Here is a 15,900-nt window from a genome sequence, read left to right on the forward strand (position 1 = left end):
AAACCACTGATTCAAAAAAAAAACACAAAAAACAAACAAACAAACAAAAAAACAGGGAGCAGGGGCACCTGGGTGGCTCAGTTGGTTGAGCGTCCAACTTCGGCTCAGGTCATGATCTCACAGCTTGTGAGTTCGAGCCCCGCATGGGGCTCTGTGCTGACAGCTCAGAGCCTGGAGCCTGCTTTGGATTCTGAGTCTCCCTCACCCTCTGACCCTCCTCTGCTCATGCTCACTCTCTCTCTCTTTCTCTCTCTCTCTCTCAAAAGTAAACATTAAAAAAAAAAAACCAAACACTTACCCTGCGTCAACCCAGCGATTGCGGGGGACATAACATAAAGAAAAATTGCTTCAATGGCTGTCTGCTGTTTGGGGTGTGTGTGTGTGTGTGTGTGTGTGTGCATGCACACGCATGCATGTGTGTGCACACATGCACACACTCTGTGCAGTTCTCATAACAGCAATGGCTTATCCCGAAATTTCAAAGTTCTGCACATAAGATGGAAAAATACCTTTTGAAGGGGTTAAATATGTATTCTTTTTTTTTAATGTTTATTTTATTTTTGAGAGAGAGGGAGAGAGCACATGAGAGAGGGGGACACAGAATCCAAAGCAGGCTCCGGGCTCCGAGCCATCAGCACAGAGCCCGACGTGGGGCTCGAACCCACAGACCTCGAGATCATGACCTGAGCTGAAGTCGGACGCTTAACCGACTGAGCCACCCAGGTGCCCCAAGGAGCTAAATCCGTATTCTGATAAAAATCTGCAATGGCTGGGTTTTCAAATAACTTAAGGTTGAGATTTTTCAAAAAACATGCATAATCTAAAGAGACGGCAACAAGACAAAACAACCCATCTCTTGGGGCGCCTGGCTGGTCATTCGATGGAGCACGTGATGTGCTTGATCTCGGGGTCGTGGGTTCGAGCCCCATGATGGGTGTAGAGTTTACTTTTAAAAAGTCCTCTTGTCTGCCTGTGTGGATGTCCTCTATTTCCAGAGCATTCTGTCTCAATTTTAAAGAATCTAGAGTCTAAGGATGGCCGGCCTTGTGTGCACATGAAAAGTGCTCATGAAACAATCTGTCTTTTCCTCGGTAAGCACAGTATTTTCCAGGATGTGCTACCGGGTACCATTCTTCCTGCAGAAAACCTGAAGGGGTCCCTATTTCCTATTTGCTTTCTCTCAAGTGCGGTGGACCCTCGGTTTAAATTCCATTTGTGTCATTTGGTTAACGCACACTGTCCCTGTTTTCTGGTCTGTAATGCAGCAGCATACACGGACCCTGGTTTCTGTGCCGTTACCGTCCCGGACGTTCCTGGTTTGGGGGTCTCATGGAAGCATCTCGATCTCCTACTTTGTGAGCCAAGAAATTCACAAGCCTGGGGTTTCCTCCAGAGACACGTGAGTCCCGCGGGCCTGCAGAAAACAAACAGACGTTGAGTTCACGAGCTGAGGCCATCACTGAAAAATCCTCGGGATCATAAATGTCTAAATGCGTCACTGAGCTGCCACTGAATAAAATCCAAGAAGAAATCTAAAGCATGAAGTTCAAGGTCCTCCATATTTGCACTCATATACGCGTCCATGGTAATTCCTATAAAAGTCATTGAGTAAACAGAAATCGAACAATAAGCTCCACGCTTTCTCAGCATATACAGTCCTTGCCATGTGCTAGTCAGTAACGATGACATATTCCACTGATGCGAACGACAAGGAACATATTTAAATAAGGGCATGGGGACACCTGGGTGGCTCAGTCCGCTAAGCGTCCGACTTCAGCTCAGGTCATGATCTCACAGCTTGTGAGTTCGAGCCCCGCGTCGGGCTCCGTGCTGACGGCTCGGAGCCTGGAGCCTGCTTCACCTTCTGTGTCTCCCTCTCTCTCTGCCCCTCCCCTGCTCACACTCTCTGTGTGTGTCTCTCTCTCTCTCAAAAATAAATAAACATTAAAAACAAACTTTTTGAAAGAGGGCATTAAAGTATATGTTAATTTATTCCATGTCATATAACTGAATTTGGCTTTGACCTTTCTTACGCAATTTTGAAAGATCAAGCAATGCACCCTCATCATTTTCAAGTGCGACTTACTAAGCCGCCCGTCAAGACAGTATCATTTAAGGCATAATGTTCTGGAAAGCCAGCGCAGGGCAGGCCGTGCTGCGCTGGCTTGGGGCACGTGGGGTTTTCCCACCCGCGTTCGAACCCCGTCACGCTCAGAGGTCACAATGCTCCCAGTACCTTTTAAAAAACGATTTACCAAAGTGTGGAGATGTGGAGGAGTTTTAGAATTGGCAATAATTATGGCAAGTAGACAGCAATTTCGTACCTACTTAAAGTAGCTGCAACGGAATTTCTAAGTGTGAAAAACTGTCTGCTCTGGGAAAAGTGGGGAAGTATCATCCTTCTGTCATGGTCGTGTAACTGTCGCTTGAACGGAAAACCCTGCCGCGCAGTAAATGGCACGCGGACCTGTGACAAGCACGTAGAAAGCATATGAGAGGGAACGTTATCCGTGTCGTGGGAGGCTACCCTCAGAGATGGGGGGAGGGGCACGAGGGAGCAGGGGGGCGCATCGAGCCCTGTAGACTGACACCCCCTTGGGGCACGAAAGCTGTGACAAGGACAAGTTATCCCCGCTGACCAAGGTCAGGGGTCTCTGGGAATCACACCTCTTCTGGAGGAACGTGTAAGAGAGCCCAGGAAATCACGCTCATGGCTTTGGCGGAGATGGAAGGGAGAGGATCCTCAGGGCTGTGAGGCAGGACGGAGCACCCAGGGGACTCATTGCTCCTCAGCCAGCATGGAGCACGCACATGTAGGGAGCATCCACAGGTAGGGAGCACCCACAGGTAGGGAGCACCCACAGGAAAGGAGCATCAAGGTAGTTAGGACCCACATGTAGGGAGCACACACAGGAAGGGAGCACGCACAGGAAAGGAGCACCCACAGGTAGGGAGCACCCACAGGAAAGGAGTACCCACAGGAAAGGACACCCAGGTAGGGAGCACGCATAGGAAGAGAGCACCCACAGGTAGGGAGCATCCACATGTAGGGAGCACCCACAGGAAAGGAGCACCGAGGTAGTGAGGACCCACATGTAGGGAGCATGCACAGGAAGGGGGCACCCACAGGAAAGGAGCACCAGCAGGTAGGGAGCACCCACATGTAGGGAGCATCCACAGGAAGGGAGCACCCACAGGAAGGGAGCATCCACAGGTAAGGAGCACCCACATGTAGGGAGCACCCACAGGAAAGGAGTACTGAGGTAGTGAGGACCCACATGTAGGGAGCACCCACAGGAAGGGAGCACCCACAGGAAAGGAGCACCCACAGGTAGGGAGCACCCACAGGTAAGGAGCACCCACAGGTAGGGAGCACCCATAGGTAGGGGGCTCCTGCAGGTAGGGATCACCCACATGTAGGGAGCATGCACAGGAAGGGAGCATGCACAGAAAGGGAGCACCCACAGGTAGGGATCACCCACAGATAAGGAGCACCCAAGTAGGGAGCATCCACAGGTAGGGAGTACCCGCAGGTAGGGAGCAGCCACAGGTAGGGAGAATCCACAGGTAAGGAGCACCCACAGGAAGGGAGCACCCACAGGCAGGGAGCATTCATAGCTCCTGTGTCTCCTCTACATCACCTCACAAACAACACCACACAAGTGGAAACACGGTTGCTTCTAATCCCAACTTCTCCACAATCCCCTACAACTTTGTCACCGGTGTTTGCAGCAAAAATACTTTCCTACTTTACTGCCGAAAGCGCACACCTGCTGAAACGGCGTGTGTCGAAGCGTTTCATGACTGTTTGGTTTCACCCGCAAATGAAAGGATTTCTGAAGAGAACAATCCTGCTACATTTTTGCATTTGATTCGAACTGTAATATTTGTGTATTCTTTTTAAAAAGCTTGGTTTAATTTTGTGACAGTAATTTAAAATTTCAAAAATAATGCACATCTTGGTTTCAGATATTCAAAGCGCATGAATCATAACATTAAAAATGAATATGTAGTGTCAGAGAAGGAGACAAGGGTAATAAATCTGTTTAAAGGGTGGAGATTAGTCGTCCCCTCCTGCTTCATTTCTATGCTGTTCGGCTTAGATATTTATGGGATGATAATGTGCAGACCCCAATGACGTTCCTGAGCGCCTCGGTGGGACCGAGAATCTTAATGACCCGAAGACATCAGTCCTCACAATTAAACATCTGTTGCAAATGAGTTCTGAAAAAAGAGTGCAGTGCCACGAAACCAGCTTTGGCTAAAACGGATGTTAGAAAACAAATTGTAAACTAACGTTTTATACTAATCGTTTACAGGTTTGTTGGGAATATCTAATGTTCAACCTCCAAAATATTATCTTATCAGTGTTAGCCAGAAAATATTTCCACTAGCTGTACAGGGAAAGATAGAACGTAGGATTCTGTTCATTTTATATTTTGTGCCAAAAATGGAATCTTAAATTTCAAAATATTTTTATCCACCACCCAAGTTTTATAGCTTGGTGGTTCAGCTTTAAGATCAGAGAGTAAAAGGTCTGACTTCCCTATATTCAGTTAGACATGTGCAGGGGCGCCTGGGTGGCTCAGTCGTTTAAGCGTCTGACTTTCAGCTTAGGTCATGATCTCACGGTTCGTGAGTTCGAGCCCCGCTTTGGGCCCTCCGCCATCTCCACAGAGCCCACTTTGGAACCTCTGTCTCCCTCCTGCACTCGAGCTCTCTCTCAAAAATAAGCACTTAAAAAAAAAAAAAGAAATGTGCAGAAAAATAATTTTTTCATATTTGTGGGGAAATACCGTTTTCGTTTGTGGTTAACTCAGTTTTTCCTACGAAATGAGGTCAGAGCTACAATGTTGGTTTGTTCTTTCTAACCGCAGTCTTGCGAGGTCGAGCGGGCTGGCGTTACGACTCTCATTTCATGGATAATGAAAGTCTCGAAGAGGCCACGGGTTCTGACTGAGTCACCCATCTGACAAATGGCTTTGGCTCCTTGTCATTGTCCACACCTCGTGGGTCCCAACCTTACCTCCGCCGATGGTACCCGTGGCCACATTCAATTACAAGACATAGTCAGCTGTGTTACTGAAATCTTCCTCCTTCACAAAAGCCAGTAGGTGTCCTGACATCAACAGCCGCCAGCCTGCATCGTGAACGTGTCCGAGCGTCACAGTCCACGTTTTATGTGCAGCCGATGACTTATTATGTGACAGCCACGTTCCAGAAGCTGGATCCCTTTCTCAAACTAACGACTCCCCTGCCTGCAAAGGCTCCAAACCCCAGTACGTGGTGTCGCTACTTTTTCTCCTCCGCTGCAGAGAGCCGCCTCTATCTCTAATTTTGCCATAAGCCTATTGATATCATCACTATCACACACACCCGTTGCAAGATGGGAGAGGACCCGTTTTCTACTGCCTGCTGTAACCAACTTCCAAAAACTCAGTGCCTTAAATCAACGCAAGTCTATTTTCTTAGAGTTCTCGAAGTCAGCGGTCCAACATGGGTCTCACTGGACTAAAATCAATGCGTCCTCAGGGCTATGTCCATGGACGGTGGCTCTAGGGGACAATCCCTTTATTTCCCTGTTCTCGCTTCCAGAAGCACCCACGTTCCCTGGTTTAGACCCCTCCTTCCGTGTGCCAAGCCACCCATGGCGTGCCTCTGGGGGCATCCACCATTGCACTCCTCCCTCGGCCTGGCTTCCACTTTCAATGACCCTGTGACTCTACTGGGCTCACCTTCCTAGCATAATGCAACCCGAACCCACCTGTGCCATGCAAAGTAACGTATTCAGAAGTTCTGGAAGCTGGGATGCAGGCATCTTGGGGCCTCAGCCCCTGCTTCTGTTACCAATGACAGTCCCTGCATATGAGAGGAATAGACAGAAAGAGGCATGACCAACCCTGTGTCCGTGCCTCTCGCCCCAGTGTTCGGTGACCCCAGCTGGGCCACCCGGTGTCCTTTCCTAGGATTTTCCAACCTGGAACCCAGGGAGCCCACGCTCAGGGCCAGGTCCTCACCAGGGGGCACACATTTCTGATGTAGGAAACTGCCTCATTTGGTTTAGGCTGATTCAGGTTGAGCTTTCGCCCTTTGCAACCAGAGCCTTGAGAAATCCAGACGGAATGCCGCCTTTAGTTCTTGGGGAACACCAGGGATCCTGGAGAAAGCTGGAGAAATGCTGGTCTGGGGCACGGAGACAGAACAGGTCCCCGTGGGGAATCCCATCGTGTTCTGGGGCGGAGAGAGACACTGGGTCCTCCTCACCCACAACCCTGGAAGAAGCTTGTGTGCAAGAAGCAAATGGTGTCTTCCATTCGGTTTCGAGACTCAAGATCCGAGGCAAACCACTGGGGGGAAACAGACATTAAAACCAGACCTAAGAAGGGTCCCAAGAACATTCCAGTCCGCAAGCCCAAAAGTAAGGCTCCGCGACCCTGGAAAGTTGAGCGCCAAGTTGAGCTAGCTGCTCACAGCATTGAGAGCGCGGCCTCCAGTTCACGGGTTCGACCTGGCCTTTCCCGGGGTCTCTTGTGGAATTCAAGCTGTACGTCCATTTGCACACCTGAAACATGGGGCCATGTTGGAAGGTCGTTGGTCGATTACTGGGCGGTTACCACTCACGCCCAGTGTTGCTCAGATGCGTCATCCAAGAACCGGCATGCCTTCGGTGCTCAGTAAACACGTTGGCTTTATCACGGCTGTTATTTCCCAATCATCCCCGATGGGGACTGGGCTGAGCACACCCGTGGGTCTGGGCATTTCCATCCTTGCTGTTATCGACACCATATTTGCTCTGACCAGCTGCCTGGTGGGGATCAGCAGCAGGCCCAGTGTCTGATGACCACCTCGTCCACATCGGATCCTTTTTCTTGCAATCGCCCTCTGCTTACTCAGCAGGGCAGACACGTTCATTCCTCCAGGTGAACTTTTATTCCGCTTTGAAAATCAGACATTTGGTCCCAGGCACGGTTGCATTTCTCTCATGATGGCCACGTGCTGTGGGGTCCACAGACTCCAAACATCTGATTTCTTGAGCCAATAGCTATTTCTAAAGCCACCACACACACACACACACACACACACACACACGCACCACTAATCAATTTATTTCTTTACAAGGTTTAGGAAAGTTTTCTTTTTTCTCTCTTCCTTCCCCCTTTAATGCATTCCCTTACAATATACCTCTCTTTAATAGACTCTCTGAAATAACAGTGATGGAAGATATTATTATAAAAGTGCATTGCTATTGCTGAGAAACATGTTATGACGAAGTTAGGAATCAAGGGGCTCCAAGTGCCTTTCAGCACAGGGAGCAAAGTCTGCTATAGAAGCAGCTGCATCGTATGACAGTGTAATACGTAGCCATTGAGAGGGTGGACAGCCCCAGCCTTCGGCCCAAGCAGCTCCCGGACCACGGGTGGGTGGGTTTATTGTCTCTTGCCTCGTGGTGGGTGGCTCTCACTTTGTCCTGGAGAAGAACGCAAGGTGTGAGCATGTTCTGTGCCCGTCCCCGGCAGCATCTGTCTGCCAGCTGTCCCCATGCAGCCCCCGGGGCAGGGGTCTGCTACTCCAGGGAGTCCCAAACCACCATCGGGGGTCCCAGACACCTGCCCTGTCCCCAGGCTTTTTCATGGGCGCTGTGCGGAGACCTGCAAGAAAGAGACAGTCAGGACATGGCAACTGCCCTTGTGGAAGCCTGGATGTGCATGCACGGTGATTGATACGTAATATGTTAAGTACTCTGTGACCTTTTATGAGAACCGCCTTATTTTATCTTTCCAAACTCTACTGTAAAGTTACATCATACACATGTCTAACAAAAATAACTCACGGGAACCTTGGTGGCTCAGTCGGTTAAGTATCTGACTCTTGATTTCAGCTCAAGTCATGATCTCAGGGTCGGGGGATCAAGCCCCATGTCAGGCTCTGTGCTGAGCATGAAGTGTGCTTGGGATTCTCTCTCTCTCTCCCCCCCTTTCCCTCTGCCCCTTCCCTGCTCAAGAATATGCTCTCCCTGTCTCAAAAAAAAAAAAAAAGATAACTCAGTTAGATGCACTTGTGAAGAAAAAAGAGAGAACTCTAGTTTATTCTGACCCCTCCCACACTTCCTTTAAAGTAGGTGCTGACCTGGCTGGCTCGGTCAGTAGAGCATGTGACTCTTGATCTCAGGGTGATGAGTTCAAGCCCTACGTACAGCTTAGTGGCATAAATAAATATACAACATTTAAGAAGATAAAAAAAAATAAAAGTAGGCATTGATCTCTATTGCCCCCAGGCAATTTGGCCACAGCTAAGAGGTAAAGAAAGTAAGAAAAGTTTCTTTGTGGCCTTTTGAGCTTCTAAGAGTCCAGCTCCTGGTGAGCCAAAGCTGTTTCCCTTCTGGCTTCCAGCTGATGCTATTAAAGAGCACATCTGCGGGGCCCCTGGGGGCTCCGTCGGTTGAGCGTCCTACTTTGGCTCAGGTCATGATCTCACCGTCCGTGAGTTCAAGCCCCGCATCAGGCTCTGTGCTGACAGCTCGGAGTCTGGAGCCTGCTTTGGAGTCTGTGTCTCCCTCTCTCTCTGCCCCTCCTCCACTTGTGCTCTCTCTCTCTCTCTCTCTCTCTCTCAAAAGTAAAAAACATTAAAAAAATTTTAAAAAAGAGCACATCTTCTCCGTCTTGCATAGAGCGGACCTTCCTGTGCGCCTTCCCCCAGACCTGGGTCTATTCTTTTCACTGGACAAACGCACGCACTCCCTGTGGGTGCCCGTCCTGCTTTCTCTCAAAGCCCTCAGCACCCCAGAACAGCACGATGGGGAGGGCCATCTGCGTGAGGCGGTCTGCACACGCCGACGGTCATCTCACCAGGAGGCGCCCTCACTGGCAGGCGCCAGCATAATCCTTAGTCAAATAGCCCAGAACCCCGCGATGCGCGCAAGTTGACGCATGGCGTGAACCGTCACGGAAGGCAACCAGGAACGCAGCCACAGCGGAACAGAGCCCCCCACGTGTGGCCTCTCTCAGGGTATGGGCGTGAGGATCCCACTGCGGGAGGCTCCACGCCAGGTGAGTCCTTGTCACCACACGTGCAGGTGGAGGGCACTCCGGGTGTCTTGACTCCCGTCTCCCTTCTGCGGCGGTGACGGTGGGAATGGCCAGGAACCTCCGAGGACGAGAACGCATCCGTGTTGGGATGCACCCACAGTCCTCTGCAGATGAGCTCACGGTGGTCTGGTCCAGACCCTGCCAAATCTTGATTTGCTTCCAAAGCCTGTCCGTTTGCTTTTACAAATTGTATTTAAGGCTCACAGGATACACAGACTGCACTGAGACGGGGGCAGCAAGTAAGCTAATTCATCTTTTTTTCTCATGAAAAAAGCTGTCTTGACGAGCGAGAAACACATTAAGCTCAATTAGGGGACTCCTATGGAAAAAAAGCATGTGCTTAGCATGAAACACCATGATTCTGTATCAAAACTATCTACAGATGAAAGGACGGTCTTCTTTCGAAGTGTCCAGCCCTGAGTTAAGATTACAAGATGAAGTTACCTCTCCCCAGATCTACACTGGAGGATCTGCCTTGAAGTTGCCAACATGGAGACAAGTTTAGAGTGAGCCTCTGTGCAGGAGCAGGAGAAAGGAGGAGAGAGAACTTGGCGTTGTTACGTTTTTCTAAGACGAATAAACAGGCTGAGCCCGAGGGGCTGTCTTAGGAAGAGGAAAACCCCGGGGTCTGTCTTCTCAGAGCTCCCCTCTAAGGTCTCTGCTACTAAAGAGAGAAAAATACAGTATGTTTGAAAAACAGGCAGGAGCCCCGAATATTGTGGTTTCAACAGACCCTCGCTGAGAACGTGACAGAACCACAGACCGGACCCTGACCGAATCGGGGGACACAGACCCGGCTCATTCGAATGAGGAGGGCGGGACGGTTGTCTTTATGGCAGGGTGGAAATGAGCTGACATTCACAATAATGTCAGGTGGCACACGGATAAACATTTCATCTTAAGAGTCTTTTGTCCTTTTTTTTTTTTTTTATTTTTGGGACAGAGAGAGACAGAGCATGAACGGGGGAGGGGCAGAGAGAGAGGGAGACACAGAATTGGAAACAGGCTCCAGGCTCCGAGCCATCAGCCCAGAGCCTGACGCGGGGCTCGAACTCACAGACCGCGAGATCGTGACCTGGCTGAAGTCGGACGCTTAACCGACTGCGCCACCCAGGCGCCCCTGTCCTTTTTTTTTAATGTTTATTTATTTTTGAGAGACAGAGAACAAGCAGGGGAGGGGCAGAGAGAGAGAGAGAGAGAGAGGGAGACACAGAATGTGAAGCAGGCTGCAGGCTCTGAGCTTTCAGCACAGAGCCCGACGCGGGGCTCGAACTCACAAACCAGGAGATCATGACCTGAGGCGAAGTCGGACGTTTAATGGACAGAATCCCCCAAGCGCCCCTCCCCCCTTTACATTTTCAAAGTTCCTTCACTTAAAGATAACTGTCAGGAAAATAAAAATACAACTGTTACATGCAACTCGTGGGCATCACAGGTGCGGTATTAAACACAGGTGGAAAGTGTCCCCCTGTAGGCAAGGACCTATGGGTCCGGAGATGGAGGGACAGTGTCCCACAATCCAGGGAGTCTCCATATCTCAGCCATCTGCTCCCCAGGGTGGTCATCCCGGCTGCCCGGTCCGAACACATTTGAGAAGGGGCAAACTGACAAATGGACCAATGAGACCATTGGGACGTTTATGGACAATGTCAAGGACTACCGAGGTTGACACTGAGGTCACAAGCCTATTCTCCAACTGCCCCGACCGACGTTCAGAGGAACCAAAGCAGCCTTTGTGGCGAGAGCAGCCGTCTTCAAACCTTCTGTGCCCTACAAAGAACAGAATAAGGTGCATGACCGCAGACACGAGAAATGTAATTAGGAAAGATTCTTAATGCGGCTACATCCCTGACTTTCGTTCCTACCTTGACATTTTAAAAAGGCTATGGGGGCACCTGGGTGGCTCAGTCAGTTAAGCATCCAACTCTTGGTTTCGGCTCAGGTCATGATCTCACGGTCTGTGGGTTCGAGCCCCCCGTTGGGCTCTGTGCTGACAGCTCAGAGCCTGGAGTCTGCTTTGGATTCTGTGTCTCCCTCTCTCTGCCCATCCCCCACTTGCACTCTATCAAAAAATGAATAAATGTTAAAAAAAATTTTTTTAAAGGTTTATAATCGAGGGGACCTAGGTGGCTCAGTCAGTTAAATGTCTGACTTTTGGCTCAGGTCATGATCTCACAGCTCGTGGGTTCAAGCCCCATATTGGGCTCTGTGCTGACAGCTCGGAGCCTGGAACCTGCTTCAGATTCTGTGTCTCCCCCTCTCTCTGCCCCTCCCCGCTCACATGCTGTCTGTCTCTTTCTTTCTCAAAAATAAACAAACATTAAAAAATTGTTAAAAATATAAATGAGGCACTTTTCTAAGGTGACGTTTGAGACATGAATGCCTCCAACTTCCACTTGGAGGGAGAGGGGCAGACGAGCAGATGGAGATATTTGATTTAAGCGTCTCCTGCCACCAGACAGAAAAAACAAAAACAAAAAAACAAATCTTGCCCTCGCTTGATACTTTGATTTAAGGAGCTTGTTTCTACAGAAGGAAGCAGTGCATGACTGAAGCAAAGAAATGAAGTTTCCGTGTCAGGTGATTTAGAGCAGAGCCACGTTCTGGTGTCTCCCAGCCGCCCTTCCCTGACTCTGATCTCGATTTTCATGCGTCGCGATGGCATCCGTAAATGGGTATCAACAGCGCTGCTCAAGATGCTGAGCGTCCAACCCCCACAGGGAAAACAAACCCAGGGTGACGTGACTTCAGGCGCTGTCCACACCTCGGCGCCTGAGGTCGGATCAGAGGAGCACTGTCCCCACACCTGCTCTGGTTCCCTCCAGCCTCAGGGACGTGGCCCCGGCTGGTCCAGGTCCTGGAAGCGGAGGGCGAGATCCAGGCCCAGAGCCAATCAGGGTGCTGATTGGTTCAAGAAGGGCACGTGACTCCTACTACCCAATCAGAATGGGTTTCCCACCACTCCCGCCCAAGACCTCCCGCCTAAGGGGGCCTTTTGCAGAGCTGGCGTCTTCCTCCACGTCTTTCACAGTAGAGATCTCCATTGTTATTTAAAAATATCCATCCACGGATGAGGGGATAAAGATGAGGCTTATACACAATGGAATACTACTTGGCAATGAGAAAGAATGAAGTCCCGCCATCGGCAGCAACGTGGATGGACCTGGGGGGCATTATGCTGAGTGAAATAAGTCAGCCAGAGAAAGAGATCATGTTTTCACTCATATGTGGATCCTGAGAAACTCAACAGAAGGCCATGGGGGAGGGGAAGGGGAAAAGATAGTTACAAACAGAGAGGGAGGCAAAGCATAAGAGACTCTTAAATACAGAGAACAAACTGAGGGGAGATGGGGGGGTGGGGGATGGGGAACATGGGGGATGGGCACTGGGTGATGTATGGAAGCGATGAACCACGGGAATCTGCCCCCAAAACCAAGAGCGTGCTGTATACACTGTACCTTAGCCAGCTTGGCAATAAATCATATTAAAAAATAAAATTTAAAAAAATGAATAAACATTAAAAAATGTAAAGAAAGAAAACCATCAAAGACAAACCAAACCAAACCAAAACAAACATGGGGATGCTGATGGTCGGGGCTTGTCTCGCCCGAGGCCACAGAGCCTCCAAATTGGCTGCCTCCAAATTGTCATCAATGGACCCGGATACAGCAGCCTCTTATCCAATTTACCGGTAAACGCGAGGTGACGATCTTAGCAAGCGCGGGCCCCAGCACAGGGGCTGCTTAGTTTAAAATGGAATCTTCATTTAGGAAGTCAGTTCCATTTAGAGGCAAGAACGCTTTACCCGGCTTGCCGAGAGTCGAAACCACCACGCCTGCGTGGCCAAACCACTGTGACCCATTTCCTGGCCTCATTTCTTCGCTGTCACTCACCTGTTGCGAGACCGATGCATATATTTCCACAGCGTGCCACACCTTCCAAACCTCTTGCACAGCTGTGGGTCCCACAACAACCCTGGGAGGCAGGCAGGGGAGGTGCTGTTGTAATGTTGTAGACGAGCACATTGGATCAGAGAGGTCGCCCGGCTTACCAAAAGTCACACCGCGCGGGAGGTACAAACCTGCCAAGGCAAGAGCGTCTGTAGGCACTCGTATCTACCCTTCCCTAGCACTTAACCTCTTCCTCGGCTTCTAAGCGGGCACTCCAGCCTCCCCACCCATTGGAGGCGGCTCCTGGCCGTTGTTGGTCATGATTCCAACAGACCAGCCTGGGCTCTGTGGTCCCAGCTGGGGCCAGGCGGAGAGGAGTGGGAAACCTCGCAGATTTTCCGGAGGAGGACAGGGGTTCTATTCGGGGTTGGAATGTGCCCTGCTTGCGCCCTGACGCTTCTAGTCCTGCAAATGGACATTAGCGTCGTTGGCCCCAGCCTCGGCCGGCGGCAGAACTCGCATTCAAATGCGCACACCCCCCACACCCCCATGTTCCCTGCCGGACAGTGAGATCGTGTAGGAAAAGGCAGGGGGACGTTTCAGCTTGTGCATAAGGCTGTTTGTCGGGTATCCCTTCTGCTCAGAGTACAACCAGGCTCATGACCGCAGCCGGCCAAGCTCTCTCTGACCTGCCCCTCGCCCGGCACACTGACCGGGCTCCCCAAGCTTCAGCCACACTGGCTTCCTGTGGCCTTGGGCAGCCTGAGGGTGCCCGCTGCACGTGTCTGCCTGGGCTGTCTGTGCTGTCCGCGAGACCCTCTCTCGGGTGCCGGCAGGACTCATTTCCTCAATTACAATCTCGATTCAAAGGTAGCCTCCCAGGGAGGGCCACCTAACCTCCCTCGGCAAACTATCATTCTCACTGACATGACCTTTTTCTTCCCTCCAGCTTATTTATCGCCGTTTGATGGCTCCACTGGCCTCGGGTCTTAGATACTAGTTTCAACGAATGGTCTAATTCTCTTTCAAAGTTACACAGGGAGGAAAAAGCCCCCCTTCCCCGGCAAACCTTCAAATACAAAGGGTGCGATCAATGCCTGGTGTGCAGGACTGCATTAATGCATGTGCGCCCGTTAATAAGCTCCCCTTAATGAAAATACAGCTGGTCCCCTCTGCATTTCTTCTAAGATTCTCACGTTGCCGACACAAGGCTTCTTTGCCCTCAGATAAAAAAGCGAATTGCTTCCAACTTTCCGTCCTTAAAGGGCCCACCGATTGCTGCTAACTTGATGATCTAAGGCTGAGTTGTTGGTTTGTATGTTTGTTTTTCCCAAGGAAACCATCTTTCTGTACCGGGAAACAATGAACCTTGATGTCTACATTTTTCGTAGCGAGCCAGCGAGAATTGGAGCCACTGAGGGTCTAAGAGTTCGGTTGGTTTGTTTTGAATCATCACGTCTGGAAGGATTTCAAGCTGGAGAAACGCGCCATGCTGAGGGATGAAGAGGTGTGGGCACACCCCGTTCTGGGGGACGGGGGTCTGGCCATGCCAAGGAGGGTGTGGCAACCACGTCCACCGATCCGACAATCTGGGTTCTAAGAGCAGAGCAGCAACCCCAGCACGAGCAGCAGGAAGGTTGACGAGAAAAGTAACTAGAAAACACCCTAAGTGTCCCAGGAGAAGATGGCCAGACGCATGTCCCTGTTCTAAAATACTGTGCAGCTCTTAGTAAGAAGTCATATCTCGTCTATATGGACTGACTTAAAGGAAGAGCCCTGATGTTGTTTTGCTAGAGACGCAAGTCGCAAAGAAAAGTGGACAGAACGACCTCATCTCTCTTAAATGAAAGTAAGAGCCAGAGTCCCTACACCTGTGCCTGTGTTTCACATGCATAGAGAAGGTTGCGGAGGGAGACCCAGAGGATGGACGTACATCACGGGGAGTGGGAGGAGGGGCCGGACAGAAAACGGTGGAAGGAAAAACAATTTCGAAAGAAAAAAAAAAAACCCTCATGTGATTAACCCTTCCTGTGATTGACTGTGATCAACAGTGGCAGGTGGGGGGGGGGGGGAGGGGTTGAGGCTGGACGTCAGGGCGGGGTCTTCACGGAGTCCGGTGGTGGGTGATGTTGGAACGCAGATGTGCCTCGTCGAGCTCAGGAGGGACTTGAGAATTCCTGGGCAGGCTGCACGGCTTAGGAGCTGGATCACACCTGCATTCGGAGACGGCCAGAGATGGGGCCCCATCAGCCTCAGTCATCTCCCCCAAACTGCGATCATTCACACACTAGGCTCATCTTTTTTTTTTTTCCTCCAGCAAGACAACAGGCCCCAAAATGGAGTCACTTATGCTAAGCCCCAGGTCACCGAATCAAGACTTAATTACAGTTTTGGTGCTCTCGGGAAGTGGAGCCTTTAAACCAGCCACCCAGTCAGGAATAGTCCGATTCGCACTCGGTGGGTAACCTGCCTGATGGTCCCCGCCATCCCCTGAAGGAAAGCAACCAAGCTGTTCGATCTGTTTGTTTGTTTTTGTCTTGTGTAACTTCCTTGTTCCTGCCCCCTTCTGCTTGTAAAAGTGTTATTTTGTGCAGCTCCTCAGAGCTCTCTTCCGTCTGCCGATTGTGTGCTGCCCTATTCAAACCGACGTGTGCTCACATACTCTTGAAATGTTTATTCGGCCTCTGTTTATCTTTCATCCGTCTAAATGATTATTATTTCCAGAATGTGGTCTGGGACTCCTACATGAGAGTCATCTGGGTCCTGGATACAATCGCAGATTCTGGGGACACGGGCAGACATCCTAAATCATTCCCTGGGGGGTTGGCAACTCAGGAATCTGCATTTAAAACTAGCTTCCTCGATGATTCTGCAGTTCACTCATGTCTAAAAGCTTCCAGGCTGAACCGGCAAATTCTTTTCGG

The sequence above is a fragment of the Prionailurus bengalensis genome, chromosome D3 (assembly GCF_016509475.1).
Source record: "Prionailurus bengalensis isolate Pbe53 chromosome D3, Fcat_Pben_1.1_paternal_pri, whole genome shotgun sequence".
Lineage (NCBI taxonomy): Eukaryota > Metazoa > Chordata > Mammalia > Carnivora > Felidae > Prionailurus > Prionailurus bengalensis.